Below are 19,696 nucleotides of genomic sequence, written 5' to 3' on the forward strand. Positions count from 1 at the left end.
ACAAATACCATTTTTAAAAAAGGGAGTAACTCCATGTCATGTCCATAAGAGGATTCAATTTGCATGGATTTATTTTTATATAACCTGGCCCTGCTGTGGCTTCGCCCCCTCCAGCTTTTCTGCCACATGGTTCATTTGCTTGTCAGGGGCACAGGCTGTAGGGGAACCCTGAGGTAGGGAAGGGGCAGGGTGGGCACAGTGGGACAGATCTAGTTATGGGCTTGGGTGGTCTCAATCGAGGAAGAACCCTGGGGAATTTTATATTAGATGATGAGTTTACAGCGCAGTGTAACGGGATGACTGTAAGTGAGTCATGGAGATGGAGGTTGAAAATAAGTGAAGGGAGACCAGGGTTAGCATGAGAAGAAATCCAGGGATGGTTAGAGACAAGAGGGTGAGACAAAACTTGTTGACATGCTTGTCCACAGAACTTTCACAGAACTTTCTTTAGCACTTTTTGTCTTCTGCTTTGCTCCTTAACTATCAATCAATCAATCAATCATTGGTATTCATTGAGTATTTACTGTGTGTGTAGGACTGAACTCAGAACTTGGGAAAGAACAAAAGAGTTCACAGATATGTTCCCCACCCACAGGGAACTCACAGCCTAGAAGGGGCAACAGAGATATAAAATGAATTACTACTAGAGGAATGGGAAACTATAAAGATATGTTATATCTTTAATAAGATATAAAGACAAGTCCCTCTAGACTGTAAGGTCCTTACAGGCAGGGAACATTACTACCAACTCTGTTGTATTCCCCCAATTAATAATAATAATAATAATGATTATAATAATTGTGACATTTGTTAAGCACTTTCCTTGTGCCAGGCATTGTACTAAGCTCTGGCATGGATACAAGCAAATCGAGTTGGACAAAGTCCCTACCCCACGTGGGTCTCACAGTCTCAATCCTCATTTTACAGATGAGGTAACTGAGACCCAGAGAAATTAAGTGATTTGCCCAAGGTCACACAAGTAGGCAAGCAGCAGAGTCGGGATTAGAACCCATGGCCTTCTGAGTACCAGGCCATTGCTCATCCACTCCATCGTGTTGCTGCTGCTTAGTATAGTACTCTGCACACAGTAAGCACTCAATAAATACCACTGATTGATTGATAAACATTGTGGGACTCTGGGTGGGGTATCAAGTACGTAAGTGGTACACATTCCTTCATTTAAGTGGGGAGTGAAACAGGAAGGGGATGAGGATCTGCAATATCACAGCTGCATAGAGTCTAAATGTGATTGTTTAGATTGCTATTTGCAGATGAGCCTTTGTACATTAGTGCTAAAGAACATGAAATCCCTCCTGTTGGTTGAGTGTCCTGATTTATTTTATGTAGCATCCTGAAGGTAAAAGGGTACATTTCGGCCTGCTGTACCCAAACCTATTTGGGGGTCATTATTTCCCTTTAGGACATTTTTCTTACTCTGCTTTGATGGTCTAAATGGCCCATAGTAAAACAGAAAGATCAAACATATAGATTATGGGGTGCACCTATCTCAAAGATCAAATAGTTCAGGTGGTTGTTTAGCAACAAAAAATGATCTGGCTGGAGCTCCAAAATCACGCACAGAGACTTTCTCCTGTGGAAGAGAAACTGCCAAGGAGAAGAGCAAGGTGAAAAGGAGCAAAGAGAACATGATCGCTGAATGAGAGAGCAGGTGAGCCTGATTTGTGGGGGTGATATTATTCTCGTTTATTGTCTTCTGTCCAGTCTGGCTTTCCTGGGGCTTCTATTACTTTCATAATATATGTCTTTATTCCTTCCTTTCTTGCTTTTCTGCCTTCTAGAGACATGTGCAGAGGATAGGATCACTATCTGGGTTGCTGCCTCATTAGTGATAGATGTAGGACAAACAATTGTAACCTCAGCACCTGTCATGAAAGGGAGTCTGTTGTGGTCACTTTGCTGCTACTCTCATAGCAACTGCAGGCCAATAACAGTACTAATTAGGGCATTTTTGACTAACAACCTAGGTGCAATACATTGTATTCAGCACCTCAGAGAGTGTAACAGAAGAATGAAATATATTCCGGGCCCACAAGAAGCTTATACTCTAGTGGAGAAGATGGACACAAAGCATGTTTACCAATAGGGTAGTCAGAATAAATACACACACATATGTATACAAAAGGTCCTGAGGAAGGGTATAAATATATGATTATGTAGGTCCCAAAGATGGCTGATGAATTCATATGAAGGGTTTAGGAGTCAATCAGGGTAGTCTGGTTGGAGGAGGTTGGCTTGAAGGTGGGGAGAGCTGTAGGCTACTAGATTAATTGGGAGAGAGCATTGCAGGAGGGTACAACAACATAAGAAGGGCAGAGGTGGAAGGTTAAAGAAGTTATTGCTTGAACAAATGAGGGTAGTGAGTGAAGAAGGTTGATCCATAAGATGGGGAAAGTCAGTGGAGCTCAGAAATCTTGTGAATGTTCCTTCGGTGCACTCAGAAACAAACACACACACTCATCAGGGATGGAGACCAGCTCCTCCCAGTGGATGTGGATGTGTGTGTGTGTGTTTGTGTTTTAATGCAGGAGTTCCCAGGGTCGAAGGGCCCAGCTAAGAAGCAAGACCTGAGCACCTTGTAATGTGGCCCCTGGCAAATTCAACTGCCATCCCTACTTACACTGCCTTCTCACCCTCATTGCCCCAAAGTCACCGACTCCACCACTTGTCTGCTGTATGACCTTGGGCAAGTCACCGAACTTCTCTGTGCCTCGGTTACCTAATCTGTTAAATGGGGATAGGGGTTGTGTCCCTCCTGATTACCTTGTATCTACCCCAGTTTTTAGATCAGTGATTGGCACATAGTAAGCACTCTTCAGATATTATTATTACTATCATTATTATTATTAAGCATTGTGGGATTAAGCAGGTTTTTCTCTCCAGGAAGCTCCCTTCCCGTAGCTGAATCTTCTTTCCTCCCTGGAGCTCTGGCCTGTCGCCAGGCACAGCATGCTGGAGTCACGAAGCCCTGAGCCACGCAGAAACCACAACCAGAGTCAGCCAAGCTCAGAAGACCCTGGCTCAGCTTCAGCAAGGCAAGAAGCGGGAGAGAGCTCCTAGACCTGCAGAGAGAGAAGTGGGGATGGAGAATCACCCTCGCACCTGTCCTCTCCTCCCCTTCCCCATCCCCCGTAAACCACTCTGCTAGGGTACTGATCTGGGAGGAGCCAACCCAGCATGTTAATTGCCCCATTCATTAGTATTTGCTAATAACCGTTGCCATTAGCATTAATTTGTTCACACTAATAGCTAGGTGATTAGCAAATGCTAATGAAGGAAGCAACATTAGGGGGGTATGGGGTGGACAGGAGAAGGAGGGAGAGAGGGAGGTGGACTAGGGTTAGGGCCAATCAGTCCTTATCATTCCCAGCTGGGAGGGAAGAGTAGTGCACGAGAGCCAGATTGCAATAGAGAACAGTTTTCAGTGAGCACGGATCTCCGAGCTCTGGAGTTTTGGGAATGGTTCTTGTACATGCTCCAGCATACAAACGCAAACATACACACACCTCACACATATACACTCGGTCACATACTTGTACTGGAGACCAATTCCCGCAGGTGACCTGCCTCAAGTCCTCATGTTCGTGTGGATTTGGGAGGGAATTTGAGCCCAGGGCAGGGGAGTGGCAGCAGGATCATTTTTCCTCTGCTCCCCTACCCCTCCCCATTACCCCGACTCACTCCCTTTGCTCTACCCCATTCCCTGCCCCACAGCACTTGTACATATAGGAACATATTTATAATTATATTTCTATTTATTTGTATTAATGATTTGTATATGCCTATAATCATATTGATTTATAAGGATGCTACTGATGCCCATTTACTTGTTATGATGTCTGTCTCCCCCCCTTCTGGATTGTGAGCCTCTCGTGGGCAGGGATTGTCTCTATTTGTTGCTGAATTGTACTTCCAAAGGGCTTAGTACAGTGCTCTGCACACAGTAAGTGCTCAATAAATACGATTGAATGAATGAATGAATGAATGAATGAATGAATGGAAGCCATGAAACATCTCTGGTGACATCATGAACATAATGACTATCATTCCTCATGAGGTGGACCCCCTACAAGATCAATTAGTCCCAAGCATCATGACTAAGTTTATTAAATGCCCCCCTCAACCCTTGCTGCACCCCATCCTCGCCTTAGGGAGGTGCAGTTTAGAAAGACAGTCACTGGAGCCGCCATCAGAGGTGAGTGGGGGGAGCCTGCTTGAGGAGATAGTAAGGTTAATATTGACCAGGAAGCAGGTGGTTTTCCCTTCTAGGAGGGATCAGATGGGTTCCTGGTTATTTGTCACAGGATCCATCTGCCAAGTCAAATGTCACAAATTTCCATAGATACAAGATAATCAATCAATGGTATTTATTTAGTGCTTACTATGTGCAGAACACTGTACTAAGCCCCTGGGAGAGTACAGCAAGTTAACAGGAAGGCTCGGAGCTGGGCCCTGCAGAGCACTGTGGGTGTGAAGCCTCTCTGGTTTACTTCCTGCCCACTGACTGACATGGGGTCAGGAGACGGTCTCGGTGGGAGGAACAGTTAGGCAGTGTAGAGTTTGAGAAAAGAGCAGCTGGCCCCAGGGTTTCGAGTAAACCCTTTCCCGCTCCTCTGTGCCACAATGCTCCTCCCTCCCTTTCCCACCATCTCTCTCGATTTGAGATTGTCCTTCATTCTTCTCCCCAGTCCCGCTGCATCTATGTACATATTCCTAGACTCTGCTTCTTCCCCTAGCTGTCTTTTACTTCAATCTATGACTCCCCAGTTAGACTGTAAACTCCTTGTGGGAAAGGATTGTGTCCACTAAATCTATTGTACTCTCCTAAACATTTGAACAGTGCTCAAAAAATACCACTGCTTGCTTGGGGAGCAGAGGAATCTTCTGGATTTTGGGTTTTTTTTTTGCAGAGACAAAAGCAGCTGGTAGGAGAGAGGGTAGGGCTACAAGGAAAATAAAATAATGAAAAGCGAGGAAATGAAGGTGAGCTTAGAAGTCCAAGATTCCCCAGTGTAGCTTGGAGGGATGGGAAGGGGACACTGACAAGAAGTAGTGGATAAAGCATGGGCTTGGAAATCAGAGGACCTGGGTTCTAATCCCACCCCTCCCATTTACTGCTGTGTGACTTTGAGCAAATATCAACTCTCTGTGACTCAGTTCCCTTATCTGCAAAATTGGGTTCGATACCTGTCCACCCCCTTCCTTAGATTGGGAGCCCCATGTGGCACCTGATTCACTTGTATTTACCCCAGCACTTAAGTAAGGTGCTTGGCATATAGTAAGCACTTAACAAACACCACAACAATTATTAGTATTATTATAGGCCACACTATAGGCGGGATGGTCACGTTTGGGGAATCCACCTTCAACTAGAAATCTCCTTAAGGTCCTGCTTTCTGCCAGGTGATCAGGAAGAGGCCCTGTACCATGAAAGGTAGCTTCCTCCTCCTCCACGTAATAATATCAATCAATCAATCAAATTTACTGAGCACTTACTATGTGCAGAGCACTGTATTATGAGTTTGGGAGTGCACAATAGAGTTGGCAGACACGTTCCCTGCCTGCAGTGAGTTTACAGTCCAGAGGACAAGTTTTAATTCTTGAGGATAATAATATAATAATAACAGTAAGTTTGGTATTTGTTAAGCCCCTACTATGTGCCAAACACTGTACTGAGCACTGGGATAGATACAAGATAATCAATCAATGGTATTTATTTAGTGCTTACTATGTGCAGAACACTGTACTAAGCCCCTGGGAGAGTACAGCAAGTTAACAGACACATTCCCTGCTCACAAGCTTAAAGCTTAGAGGTGAGTTAACAGTCTAAAGGAGATAAACTGATTGGACACAGTCCCTGTCCCATGTGAGACTCACAGTCAAAGATTGAGGGACAACAGATATCTTATCCTCATTTTAACCCATGAGAAAACTGAGGAAACAATTATTTAAGTGACTCACCCAAGATCAAAAAGCAGTCGAATTGCAGAGTTGGAATTAGAACCCAGGTTTCCTGACTCATGGTCCCAAGTCCTTTCTCCTCTGCCGAGCTGCTTCTCTAGGAACAGCAACATCAGCAGCCAAGCTTGCTGGCCTCACCATCACCCACTGGGGTGAACTGAGCCTCCATGGACCCCCTTCAGTGTTCAGGGGAGGCAGGTGGAAACGTGGCCCAGCTGTCCAATACCAAGTCTCTGTCACCATCACCAACACTTCTGTTGGGCCTGCTGGGCAGCAGTACTAGAAGCGATGGCAGCCCAGGTAGAATTGGCTCGAAACAGACCAGTTCCTCCGGGTCCTCCATTCTCCTCCACCAATATCATCACCAAGCTTTTCCCCATAAGCCAATTCATGAATGGTATTCATTGAACACTTACTTTGTGCAGAGCACTGAATTAAGCATTCATACAATGGACCTGATCTCTACCCATGGGAGCTTACAGTCTTTCTCTTTGTTTCTCTCCTTCCCATTTCCACTTTTCCCTGCTCTCCACCTTTCCTTGCTCTTTTTGTCTCCCTGCCTCTCTGTGTCTCACTCTCTCTTTCCCTCCCCCAGCTCTCTCAGTCTTTCTCCACTTATTTTCTCCTCTCTCTTTTTTAGATCCTCAGCCCATCTAGAGGCTTTGCCACCAATCTCATCTAAGATGATCAGTAACTCGCTTTGGGATAGATGGAGAAGCAGCGTGGCTCAGTGGAAAGAGCATGGGCTTTGGAGTCAGGGATCATGAGTTCGAATCCCAGCTCTGCCACTTGTTGGCTGTGTGACTGTGGGCAAGTCACTTAACTTCTCTGTGCCTCAGTTCCCTCATCTGTAAAATGGGGATTAAGACTGTGAGCCCCACGTGGGACAACCTGATTCCCCTATGTCTACCCCAGCGCTTAGAACAGTGCTCGGCACATAGTAAGCGCTTAACAAATACCAACATTATGGAGGAAAAGCATGATATACTCCTTCACTCCCTCAGCTCCGGGGGACAGATCCCCAAAGCCAGGAATCCTTGCAATGATTTGGAATAGAGCCAGTTATGAGAGCCATGGCTCACACCAAACCCTAGATTTCCAAATAAGCTTTTAGAACACTTCTTTCATTGCACCACCATTTAGTATTTCTCCCTCCTTGGCACATAGAAAGTACTAAAGGCTATCATTATTATTATTATTCCTTCTAGTAATAATAATGATATTTTAGCTGTCCTTATACAGGCATTAATCTTCCCTTGGCATCTATTAAAACATAACGGTACCCACTTTATAGAATGCAGTTCTTTGAAAAAAAGTATGGAAGTACTTCAATTTTTTTAAAAAAACAAGAATATTGCTTTCACTTTTAAGAACATGTAATGAGAACAGAGCACATATGTTTGTGTGCCTGAAATGTTCTACATATTTTTGATGTGTTACATTTTTATTATTTTTGCAATATAATTTTCTCCCTTGCTACCCAGTATTTTTTCAGTTCTCATTAGGTCTTGAATTTGGAATAAGCTTATGAGATTTTCATTACAAAGCTAAAGGCGCCCCCACATATGTAAACAACTTTGTGTGCCTGTGATGTGGTATTTCTACGATCTGTGAAATGACTTTTATGCCCGATCAACTTACCAATTATGGTAAGTTCCTTTGAAAAGTAGGTATTGAATTTATATAGTCCAAATGTCTCAAACAGGTCTCCTGTTTTTTCTAGAGAAGCAGTGTGGCTTAGTGGAAAGAGCTCAGGCTTGGGAGTCAGAGACGTGGGTTCTAATCCTACCTCTGCCACTTGTCTGCTGTGTGACCTTGGGCAAGTCATTTAACTTCTCTGTGCCTCAGTTACCTCATCTGTAAAATGGGGATTAAAAGTGTGAGCCCCATGTGGGACAAACTGATTACCCTGTATTTACCCCAGTGCTTAGAACTGTGCTTGGCACCTAGTAAGTGCTTAACAAATACCATTATTATCATTAGTAGTAGTCTTAAAAATAATGATTAGGGTGCTCTGTATTGAAGTCCTGAATTTCTTCAATGTCCTACATATTGAGGACTAATGACTACTGAGATCGAGGTTCAGTCACTGCTCTGCCACTGGCCAATTATGTGACCTTGAGCAAATCATTTACTCAATCTGGGCTTCAGTTTCCTCATTTGTAAAATGGGAATGAATTGACTATGAGCCTCATGCACAGTCTTTGTGCTGACTTGACATCTACCTCAGAGAATCTTGTATTGTAGATACTTAATAAAAATACCATAAGGATAATAGAAATGATGATTATTGATGATTATTAGGTGCCCTCCTTGCTTGCAGTTTTCTATAGACTTGACATCAAAGCCAGAAATTTTAGCATTTTCCAAGGCAAGGCTTGTAGAAGTAACTTCCTCAGAAATTGTATTAGAAGTTCAGACCTGCAATTTTTGGCTAGTTGTTTATGAGAAGCAACATGATGTAGTGGATAGAGCATGGACCTGGGAGTCGGAAGGACCTGGGTTCTAATCCTGGCTCCACCACTTGTCTGCTGTGTGACCTTGGTCAAGTCATTTTGGTTCTCTGGGCCTCAGTGACCTCATCTGTAAAATGGGGATTGAGGCTGTGAGCTCCGTGTGGGATGGGGATTGAGGCTGTGAGCTCCATGTGGGATGGGGATTGTGTCCAACATGATTTACTTGTATCCACCCCAGTGCTTAGTACAGTGCCTGGCACATAGTAAGGGCTCAACAAATACCACAATTATTATTATTATTATTATTACGCTTCAAACTGTCTCATCCTGGATGTTGGAAGGGAGGCTCAGAAGATTCTTGACCTGTTCTTTCCACCTCCACAATGATCCCGTTGTATGTGATGAGGACAGATGTATTTGAATTCTTCAGCTTTCCCGGAATGTAGTGCACAGGGGAAGATTGCTGCTTTAGTGATGAGTTTGACATTTGGTGGCAGTCAGGCTGTTCCTGGATCTCTTCAGTCTTGGTATCAATCAGCTGTAATTACTGAGCACTTACTGTGTGCAGACCTACCCACAAAGGGCTTATAATCTAGACATCCCACTGCTGGTCACACATGTTTCTTGTCTTGATCTGCATGTCCCATCTCATTTTTTATGAACATGAGGAACTGTTAGGCATTGATACATTTTCTTGCTTGGCTTCAAGTGGTTTAAAATTTTGAAATCACTTCACTGAACTAGTATTTCTCTACCTAAAGTGTTAGCGATGGCATTGCAGGCTGTTGCAATCAATCAATCAACGGTCCTTATTGAACACTTACTGTTGCAGAGCACTGTACTAAGCACTTGGGATAGTACAACATAACAGAGTTAGTTTACCCGATCCAGGTCCCCAAGGAGCTTACCCCTCTACACTGTAACAGACATTGAAACAAATTCCAGATATATACAGATATTAATATAAATAAATAAATTATGGATATGTGCTTAAGTGGTGTGGGGCTGAGGGTGAGGTGCATAAAAGGAGAAAATCCAAGTGGAAGGGTGACTCATGAGGGAGCGTGAATAGGGGAATTGAGGGCTTATTTGGGGAAGGCCTCTAGGAGGAGATATGCTTTTAATAAGGCTTTGAAGGTGGGGAGAGTGAGCATCTGTTTGATGTGAAGGAGGAGGGAATTCCATTCCAGAGGTGGGACATGGCCAAGGGGTCACTGGTGAGATGGACGAGATTGAGGTACAATGATAGGTTGGCATCAGTGGAGCAAAGTGAATGTGCTGGATTGTAGTAGGAAATCAGAGAGATAAGGCATTGGGTTACTCCCAAATGCTTAGTATGGTGTTCTGCACACAGTAAATGCTCAATAAATATGACTGATTGATTGATTATTTAATAATAATAATGGTATTTGATAGGGACTCACCATATTAGGTAAATATATTATATATACTACATATTTGCACATATAGTAAGCCAGGCACTATACTAAGCTCTGAAGTGGATACAAGCAAATTGATTGGACACAATCACAGGGCTCACAGTTTTCATCCCCATTTTACAGATGAGGCAACTGAGGCAAAGAGAAGTGAAGTAGCTTCCCCAAGGCCACACAGCAGACAAGTGGCAGAGCAGGGATTAGAACCCCTGATCTTCTGATTCCCAGTCCTGTGCTCTATCCACTATTCCATGCTGCTTCTCTAATCAATGATATACTTTTGCTTAAATCTTAGGGGCACCCATGATATCTTTGGGAAGCAGAAAAATAACAATAATGAATATGAAGTGATGTTTGCTGAGACCCAGGATTAGGTCAGCAAAGAAATAAATTCCCTCTCTTTTCTTTTTCTTTTGACCTCTTTGACTCTATTCCACATATTTGGAATTCAATTTTTGCCCTTTTCCCACTCTTTCGCTCACTGCAACCTGTATCTCGTTTACCAAAAACCCTGTGATTGTCAATAGTTTGCACATTGGAAGTGAGAGTGTCACTCAGCAAGGATGTACAAATTGGATCCACGCAACAGGAGGACCGAGAGACTTTTATGTTTCTTTCCATCAGCCTGATCAGAAAAAGGATACTTCTGAAGAATCAGGTTTCCCCTCGCTTTTCTGGCTACCTGGATCATGGGGTTCAGAGTGTCATTTTTTAACATTTTCTGCCCTGTTCCTTCACTAGCTGCAAGTGTCACTCTCACATACTATTCTTCCCCCTCTGACTTGGGCACTGAAGGATGATGTGGATTCATTGACTTCGGAAGAGGCAGCATGGCCTAGTTTAAAGAGCACAGCATAGGGTCAGTACACCAGGAATCTAATCCCGGCAGTCTTTGGAGTTTCTTGAGGAGTTGGGAAACATACTGAATATTTCCTTGGAAAAATGATCCAGGCAGCAGAGTGAAGTATGAACTGGAGTGGGTAGAGACAGGAGGCAGGGAGGTCAGCAAAGAGGCTGATACAGTAACCAAGGCAGAATAGGATAAATGTTTGGAATAAATGCAGTTTGGATGGAGAGAAAAGGGAGGATTTTAGCAGTTTTGTGAAGGTTGAACTGACAGATTTAGTGTCAGACTGAATAGGTAGATTGGATTAGAGAGATAATAATAATAATAATGGTGGTATTTGTTAAGCACTTACTATGTGCAAAGCACTGTTCTAAGCACTGGGGGGTTACAAGGTGATCAGGTTGCCCAAAGTCACACAGCTGGCAAGCGGCAGGGCCGGGATTCGAACCCATGACCTCTGACTCCCAAGCCCGGGCTCTTTCTACTCAGCCACGCTGCTTAGGATAATGCCAAGGTAGGGGCTTGTGAGGTAGGATGGTGGTGCTGTCTACAGTGATGGGAAAGTCAGGGAGAGGTCAGGATTTGGGTGGGAAGATGAGGAGTTCAGTTTGGGACATGTTAGGTGTTGGCAGGACATCCAAGTGGAAATGTATAGGAGGCAGGAGAAAATGAGAAACTGCAGAGAAAGAGAGAGATCAGGGCTGGAGATACAGATTTGGGAATCATTCATTTAGAAATGCTGGCTGAAGCTATGGGAGCAAATGATTTCTTCAAGGGAGTGGGTGTAGATGGAGAATTGAAGGGGGTCCAGAACTGAGTCTTGAAAGACTCCCTTAGTTAGGAGGTGGGAGGCAGATGAGGAGCAGCGTGGCTTAAGGGAAAGTGCCCAGGCTTGAATGTCAGAGGTTGTGGGTTCTAATCCCACCTCTGCCACTTAGCTTTGTGACTTTGGGCAAGTCACTTACCTTCTCTGTGCCTCAGTTACCTCATCTGTAAAATGGGGATTAATACTGTGAGCCCCATCTGGGACAACCTGATAAGCTTGTATCTCTCCCAAAACTTAGAACAGTGTTTGACACATAGTAAGTGCTTAACAAATACCATCATGATGAGGAGTCCACAAAAGACTGAGAATGGGTGTCCAGAGAGATAGGAGAACCAAGAGACGATAGGTTGAGGGAAACCAAGGTTGCATAATGTTTCCAGAAAAAGGGGATGGTCGACAGGGTTGAAAGTAGGTCAGCAGCGTGGCTCAGTGGAAAGAGCACGGGCTTGGGAGTCAGAGGTCATGGGTTTGAATCCCATCTCTGACACTTCTCAGCTGTGTGACTGTGGGCAAGTCACTTAACTTCTCTGTGCCTCAGTTACCTCATCTGTAAAATGGGGATTAAGACTGTGAGCCTCACGTGGGACAACCTGATGACCCTGTATCTACCCCAGCGCTTAGAACAGTGCTCTGCACATAGTAAGCACTTAACAAATACCAACATTATTATTATTTATTGAGCGCTTAATGTGGCAGAGCATTTTACTAAGCACTTGGGAGAGTATAACAAAAAACAGACACATTCCCTGCCCACAATGAGTTTACAATCTAGAGGAGAGGTCAAGGAGGGGCTGTTGGATTTGGCCAGAAGGAGAGGGAGCTTTCTGTGGAGTAAAGGGGACAGAAGCCAGATTAAAGGGGGTCAAGAAGACAATTGAGGAAACTAGAAACAGTGAGTGTAGACAACTCGCTCAGGAAGTTTGGAAAGGCATGGTAGGAGGTAGATAGGGTGATAACTGGAGGGAGCCAAGGGGTTAAGGGAGGGTTTTTTTTTTAGGATAGAAGAAACATGAACCTGTTTGAAAGCAGTGGGGAAGAAGCAGGGGAAGAAGCCATTGGAGAAGAAAAGTTGAAGATGCTGGTCAGGGAGGGAAGAAAGTATGGGGCAAGGGCTTTGATAAGGTGCAGAGGGATGGAGTTGGATGCACAGTTGGTGAGGGTGGATTTTGAAAGAAGGCAGGAGACACTCTTAAGATACTGTTGGGAAGGATGGGGAGAACACGTGATCTGATGACATTTTTCTATGTTTCAAAATGGTTATCTATTTGTGCTGTGCTGTCCCCATTAATGATGAGCTTTTCAGATATTGTTACTATTGAAATGATTTATCTAGCTTCTCCCAGAATCTTTCTTTCTCTAGGTTGTCATTTCTCATTTTTGAGGTTCGTGCATTGATGATGGTTTCAAAGCACATTTGTTTTAGAGGCAAGATCAGTCATCAGTCACTTGCTTTTACCTCTGGGAGGCCTGATAGCAGGCCCAAACCATGAGAAATGATGAAGTCCTGCTCAGCAGAGTGGAAGCCTTTTAGAGGTAGGAGCAGGGGTATCATGCTGCTCTTCACGGTTGGCAAAACTTCATCCAGAATCCTTTTGCACAGCCTAAGGAAACTGGACTTAACCAGAAATGTTTGCAGTGTTGCTACACTTTGAATGGCAGCACTGAGGACATGCTTTCTTCAAAGTAAGTCAGATGAAAGAATAATGAAATCAGTAATAATACCAATTATATTTGTGGTATTTGTTAAATCCAAGCTCTGGGGTAGACAAGAGAGAATCAGGTTTGACACAATCTCTGTCCCATATGAGGCTTACAGTCTAATTAGGAAGAAAGGCTGCTGGGAAGGATGGGTAGAATACATGTGATCTGATGACAATTGATTGATTGATCATTGGATACTGTAAAGGAGAACTGTATTCAGCATGGCCTTGAGGAAAGAACATGGACCTGGGGGTCAAAGTACCAGGGTTTTAATGGTATTTTTAATGGTATTTTTTAAGCACTTACTATATGCCAGGCCATGAACTGAGTGCTTAGGTAATACAAGATAATCAGGTTGGACACATGGGCATCCAGTTCACAGTTTGAATCCCTATTTACAGATGAGGTAACTGAGTCATAGACAATTTAAGAGGGTTGCTCAAGGTCACAAGTGGCAAGGGTGGGGTTAGAAACCAGTTCCTCTGACTCCCAGGCCCATGCTTTTTCCACTAGGCCACACTGCCTCCCCACTTGCCTGCTGTATGACCTTGGGCAAGTCACTTAACATCTCTGAACCTCAGTTTTCCCAACTGAAAAATGGGAATTCAGTGCCCCATGTGAGACAAGAATTGGGTCTGACCTGATTTACCTGAATCTATTCTGGACCTTAGAACAGTGCTTGATACCTAGTAAATGTTTGACAAATGAATAATATTAATACTCATAACAATACAAATACTAGTACTTATAATAATACTTGGCTCAGTATTATTCAACCTATGTTATACCGTCATGCTTGATATTGTAACGAGAGAGCTGGAAACTGGTGCCAGAATGCATTTCAGGTCCATCTGGAGATTCTTCCCGTTCCAATAAGAGCATGAGCAACCCTGAAAAGTTTGAGCCTTTAATCCTGGAATTGCTATATGCTGATGACTGTGATCTGGAGGCATATGTACAAGAAGATACATAGATAATTATGAACTGCACAGTGGAGTCAGCACAGCATTATGAATTGACATTAATAGCAGGAAAACTAAGGTTCCAGTCGTCAATATCTTACTCAGCTGTCATGGACAACATAGAAGTTTCGTTGTACTCTCCCAAGTTGTTAGTACCGTACTCTGCACACAGTAAGCACTCAACAAATACCACTGAATGATTGATTGATTGATCCCTGTCCTTTCCAGTCCCATCTTGGCTCTTTCTACAGCATCACTAGACACCCTTACACATCCCTCAGTAGGGGCTGCTGTTGTTTGACCTCCGGCTCAATGAATCCTTGCCACAATTATTCTTGTTTCTGCTGGCACCGGCCCTGGCTTGGCCTCCATCTCCACCTCAGCAGTTGTAATGGCTCTGCTCAACACCTGCTTTCTGGAAGTGACTAAAATCTATTTCTGCTCCTTTTCCTGGATAATAATATAAGGCCTCAGAGTTCAGAAACTTGTCTGGAATTCAAAGGAGTCTAGGCCTAATTGCTAAAGGCAAATGAACTAACAAGTTCATTTGCTAAGTGCAGTCCTAACATAAGCAAATGAATGGGCCTTTTGCAAGGATTCAGTTTATTTAAGGGTTAAGTGATACAGCCAAAATCTGGAAGACTCCCAAATGCTCACAATGTGTGGATCCTAATAATGGAAGCTTTACTCTTCTGCTCTTCTGGACTTACTTCTCCCTTTCATTTTCAGAGTCTATTCACTGCAGTGTCCCACAGGCTGGGGGCTGTATGAAATTCATTCATTCATTAAATCATATTTACTGAGCACTTACTGTTTGCAGAGCACTGTACTAAATGGGCTGCTTTTAACAGAAGCATTCCAAGGATTCCCTACCCTCTTCCTTAATTCCCTTCATCCCAAAAAGTTGAATTAGGTCTAAGATCCTTTTAGAGCCTTCTAGATTTAAGCGGTGGAACTGATTGACAGTTAGGATGAAAAGGTTATTTTATCAAACCAGTGTATGAAGTGCTGAACAAGCTGACAGACATGACTGAACAGGTGCCTTGCCCTTAGCCAGATTGTGAGCTAACCAATGGGAAGACAAGCATGAAGACTTCGGGGGATTCATTGATTACTATGTCACAGCCAGCAAGGCAACTCTCCCTGCACTAGGTTTAGTCCTTAGACACTGTAAATGAAAAAGGAGAGAGAGAGAGAGAGAGAAAGGAAGGTAAAGAAAGAAAGCCAGGAGGGTGAAAGCCATCAGAGTACCATCAAAAACAAATGCAAAACATGAAAGGTCTCCCGTGGAGAAAATGAGGACAAGTGCATTCTCGTTCCCTTTGATTTGCTAACAAACCCAGTTCTGGGCTATTCTAGCCCCATTTAATATACCCTCAGAATTTAGGAAAATGGCCCATGTTAAAATGATTCTTAAAAAAAAAGTGTCGGGAGTTAAAATCATGAGAAGTTTCTTTTGTATGAAAAATAATATTGTTCCATAGATGGTGTCCTGCCGTAGATACACTCATTTACTCAAAGGGAATGGAAATTTCTACTTTTCAACCTTTAGAAAGAATAGAAAATGACTTTTTCAGATCAATGCAAACTCTCTGCCACACAGTCTTGTATCATTGTAAGAAGGCCTTTGGAAGAGAAAAAAGGAGGAGAAACGAGAAGAAAGGAAAAGGGAAGAGATCAAAGCGCCTTTAGAAGACCATGAAAAGTAGAACAGAGAGAAAATAGTATTAAAAGTCCATTTATAATACAAAGGCATTATCACCTGAACAGAGAAGGGAACAGTGAAGACACAGTCAAAGCAACTTTGCCATGCAGTGACAGGAATGAAAAAGAAAAGAAGAAAGAGGATTTAAAGCCCCTTTAAAATACAAAAGCAGTGAAAAGTGCTGAGATTCTAAGTGTCTACTGTGTATCCCATGGAATTGATTTTCCTGCTCTCCTTGGTATTCTGGCTTCCACTTGAGTTTTGAAACTTGAGCTCTGTTACACTGTACTCTCCCAATCACTTAGTACAGTGATCTGCACACAGTATGTGCTCAGTAAACATGATTGATTCACTGATAGAGGGGAAAAGAACAGCAAAATTCCCATTGCTGTTTTAGCTGCATTCTCCCCTTCCCCGTCATTAGGCAGCTGGGAGATGTAAGTCATGCAGTGCACTGGATGTAATAGCCATGCTAGGAAAGGAAAATGAGGCCGAAATCCAGTGTCAAGGCAGTAGAGAAGAAAGTATCACCATTGTAAATATCAATGTGGAGAAGATAAATAGCCCAAGAATCTAGGGAGTTTAGTTCATAGTGCGTTTTTTTCCCTAATGTTCATCCCCATTCAATGGGTTCGGTATTCAACTCTCCTCCTTTCTTTAATCAGTAAGGTGTTTACAATATTTCTAGTAGTTGTAATTGTAATAGTAGTAGTATATAGTGGTATAGTAGTGACATTTATTTGTGCCCATAGAGTGCAATACACTGCATAGAGTGTTTGGGAGAGTACAGCAGAAGCACAAAACATCTTCCCTGCCCACAAGGTGTTTAATGTTGGTATTTGTTAAGCACTTACTATGTGCTGAGCACTGTTCTAAGCTCTGGGGTAGATACAGGATCATCAGGTTGTCCCACGTGAGGCTCACAGTCTTAATTCCCTTTTTACAGATGAGGTAGCTGAGGCACCTAGAAGTTAAGTGACTTGTCCAAAGTCACACAGCTGACAGGTGGCGGAGTCGGAATTAGAACCCATGATCTCTGACTCCTAAGCCTGAGCTCTTTCAACTGAGTCATGCTGCTTTTCTAATGATGGTATTTGTTAAGTGCTTACTATGTGACAAGCACTGTTTTAAGCCCTGGGGGCAGGGGGGTGGATACAAGCTCGTTAGACTGTCCCACATGGGGCTCATAGTCTTAATCCCCATTATACAGATGAGGGAGCTGAGGCACAGAGAAGTGAAGTAACTTGCCCAAAGTCACACAGCTGACAGTGGCAGAGCCGGGTTAGAACCCATGACCTCTGACTCCTAAGACCAGGCCCTTTCCACTGAACCTCGCTGTGTTTACACTCTGACAGGGTAGACAGGCATGAAAAGAGTTACAACCATAGGAATTAAAGAATCAATGCTAATTATCGAACACATACTTTGTGCAGAGCACTGTACCAAATGCTTGGGTGAGTACACTATACCAGAGTTGACAAGCACATTCCTTGTTCACAAGGAGCTTATTAAGTCTAGAGGAGTAGTTTAGAGACTAGCGTCAGAATAATTCAGTGTACAACTGAATACTCACATATACACAAGTGCTTAGGATAGATTTTTACCATTCATAGCTTCTGTCTGCCCGTGGTAAAAGAGAAGCCTAGTGGGTAGAACACAAAGCTGGGAGTCATAAGGACCTTTGTTCTAATCCTGGTTCTGTCATTTGCTTTGGGCAAGTCACTTAGCTTTGCTGGGTCTCAGTTATCTCATCTGTAAAATGGGAATTTAAGACGTGAGCCCCATGTGGGACACGGACTGTGTCCAACCTGATTATCTTGTATCTACTCCAAGCGCTTACTACAGTGCCTGGCACCTAGTAAGCGCTTAACAAATACCATTAACAACAACAACAAAATGTTAGTCACACAAGGAAGAGCCTGCTAAGTCAGTTTCTTCTCCTTTCAGTCTCTATTGCCACTGCTGCCTGTATCACCTTCTGGAAATGTGGCTTGGAACATGTTCACCCATCTCCTTCTGCATGAGGCAGACACTCCTATATTTTGGCTTTGAGGCTTTCCACTATATGTCCTCATAATAATGTTGGTATTTGTTAAGCGCTTACTATGTGCCGAGCACTGTTCTAAGCGCTGGGGTAGACACAGGGGAATCAGGTTGTCCCACGTGGGGCTCACAGTCTTAATCCCCATTTTACAGATGAGGTAACTGAAGCACAGAGAAGTTAAGTGACTTGCCCACAGTCACACAGCTGACAAGTGGCAGAGCCGGGAGTCGAACTCATGACCTCTGACTCCGAAGCCCAGGCTCTTTCCACTGAGCCACGCTGCTTCTCTATCCGCTTCTTCCACATCTTCCACATCTTCCACATCCGCTCTCCCTCTGAATTCACTACTCCACAAACTTACACCCTTCATTACCTTCAAACTTTCCTTCATCTGACTGTACCCTATTCTCAATTCCACCCCATCCTACCCATCTCTCACATGGTTCTCCTGACCAGGAGAGAACTTTCTAACCCCTGCCACCAATCCACCAGACCACAACTCTCCCCATGTAGCATTAGTATTTACTGAGGTCCCATTTGGTGCAATATATTGTACTCAGCTTTTGGGAAGCCAAAAGGAAGAAGTGAAACATTCCCTACCTTCAATGAACCTAGTTCTAATGGGGGAGACAAACATGAAAATGAATTCCAATAGTCCAAGTAAATAATGCACAGTTGACTGAACTATATGCAAAAGTGTTGGGGGTGGGTATAAAAATGTTCATAAGTACCAGAGTTGGCTGAGGGGTTTATATGACTTAGGGTTCTGGTAATTAATTAGAGAAGGCTTGTTGGAAAAGGTGGGATTTGAATGTGGGGAGGTCTGAGGTCTTGTTCTTCCTCCTATTCCCACTTTTTTTGAATACTGTTTGTCTGGCTCTTCCACTAGTTAATTCACGCCTTGAAGGTAGGAAATAGGCTCTGCTTCTTTTGTACTCTCCTAAATATCTAATCGGGTGCTTTGCTTCCAGTAAAGCAGCATGAAATAGTCGATAGAGGGCCTGGGAGTCAGAAGGTCACGGGTTCTAAACCCGGCTCCACCACTTGCCTGCTGTGTGACCTTAGGCAAGTGACTTCACTTCTCTTTGCCTCAGTTACCTTATCTGTAAAATGGGGAATAAGACTGTGAGCCCTATGTGGGACAGTGACTGTGTTCAACCAAATTTGCTTGTATCCACCCCAGTGCTTAGTACAGTGCCTGGCACATAGTAAGTGCTTAACAAATACCATAATTATTATTATTATTAGTAGGAAAGCCGAGTGGCCCAGTGGAAAGGGCATGGATCTAGGAGGTAGAGGACCTGTGTTCTAATCCCATACCTGCTGAGTGACCTAAGACAAATCACTTAACTTCTTTGTGCCTCAGTTACCTCATTGGTAAAATAGGGATTAAATCCTACTCTCTTTAATTTAGACTGGATCCCTCTTCTTTGTGCCTCAGTTACCTCATTGGTAAAATAGGGATTAAATCCTACTCTTTTTAATTTAGACTGGATCCCTCTGTGGGACAAGGACTGTGCCCAACCTGATTATCTGGTATATCCTCCAGTACTTTATTAAGTGCCTGGCACATAGTAAGTGGTTAACAAGCATCGTTAATAAAAAAGAGGTACTCAATAAGTACCATAGATTGACTGATTGATGATTAGGTGAAGACCAATCTACCCCATACTGGAATCTCTAGTTGACAACAGCTGGAAATCCAACTGACTGCAGCCTGAAGTGATGTTACCTTGCAGA

This window comes from Ornithorhynchus anatinus, chromosome 4 (assembly GCF_004115215.2).
Source record: "Ornithorhynchus anatinus isolate Pmale09 chromosome 4, mOrnAna1.pri.v4, whole genome shotgun sequence".
NCBI classification, from domain to species: Eukaryota; Metazoa; Chordata; class Mammalia; order Monotremata; family Ornithorhynchidae; genus Ornithorhynchus; species Ornithorhynchus anatinus.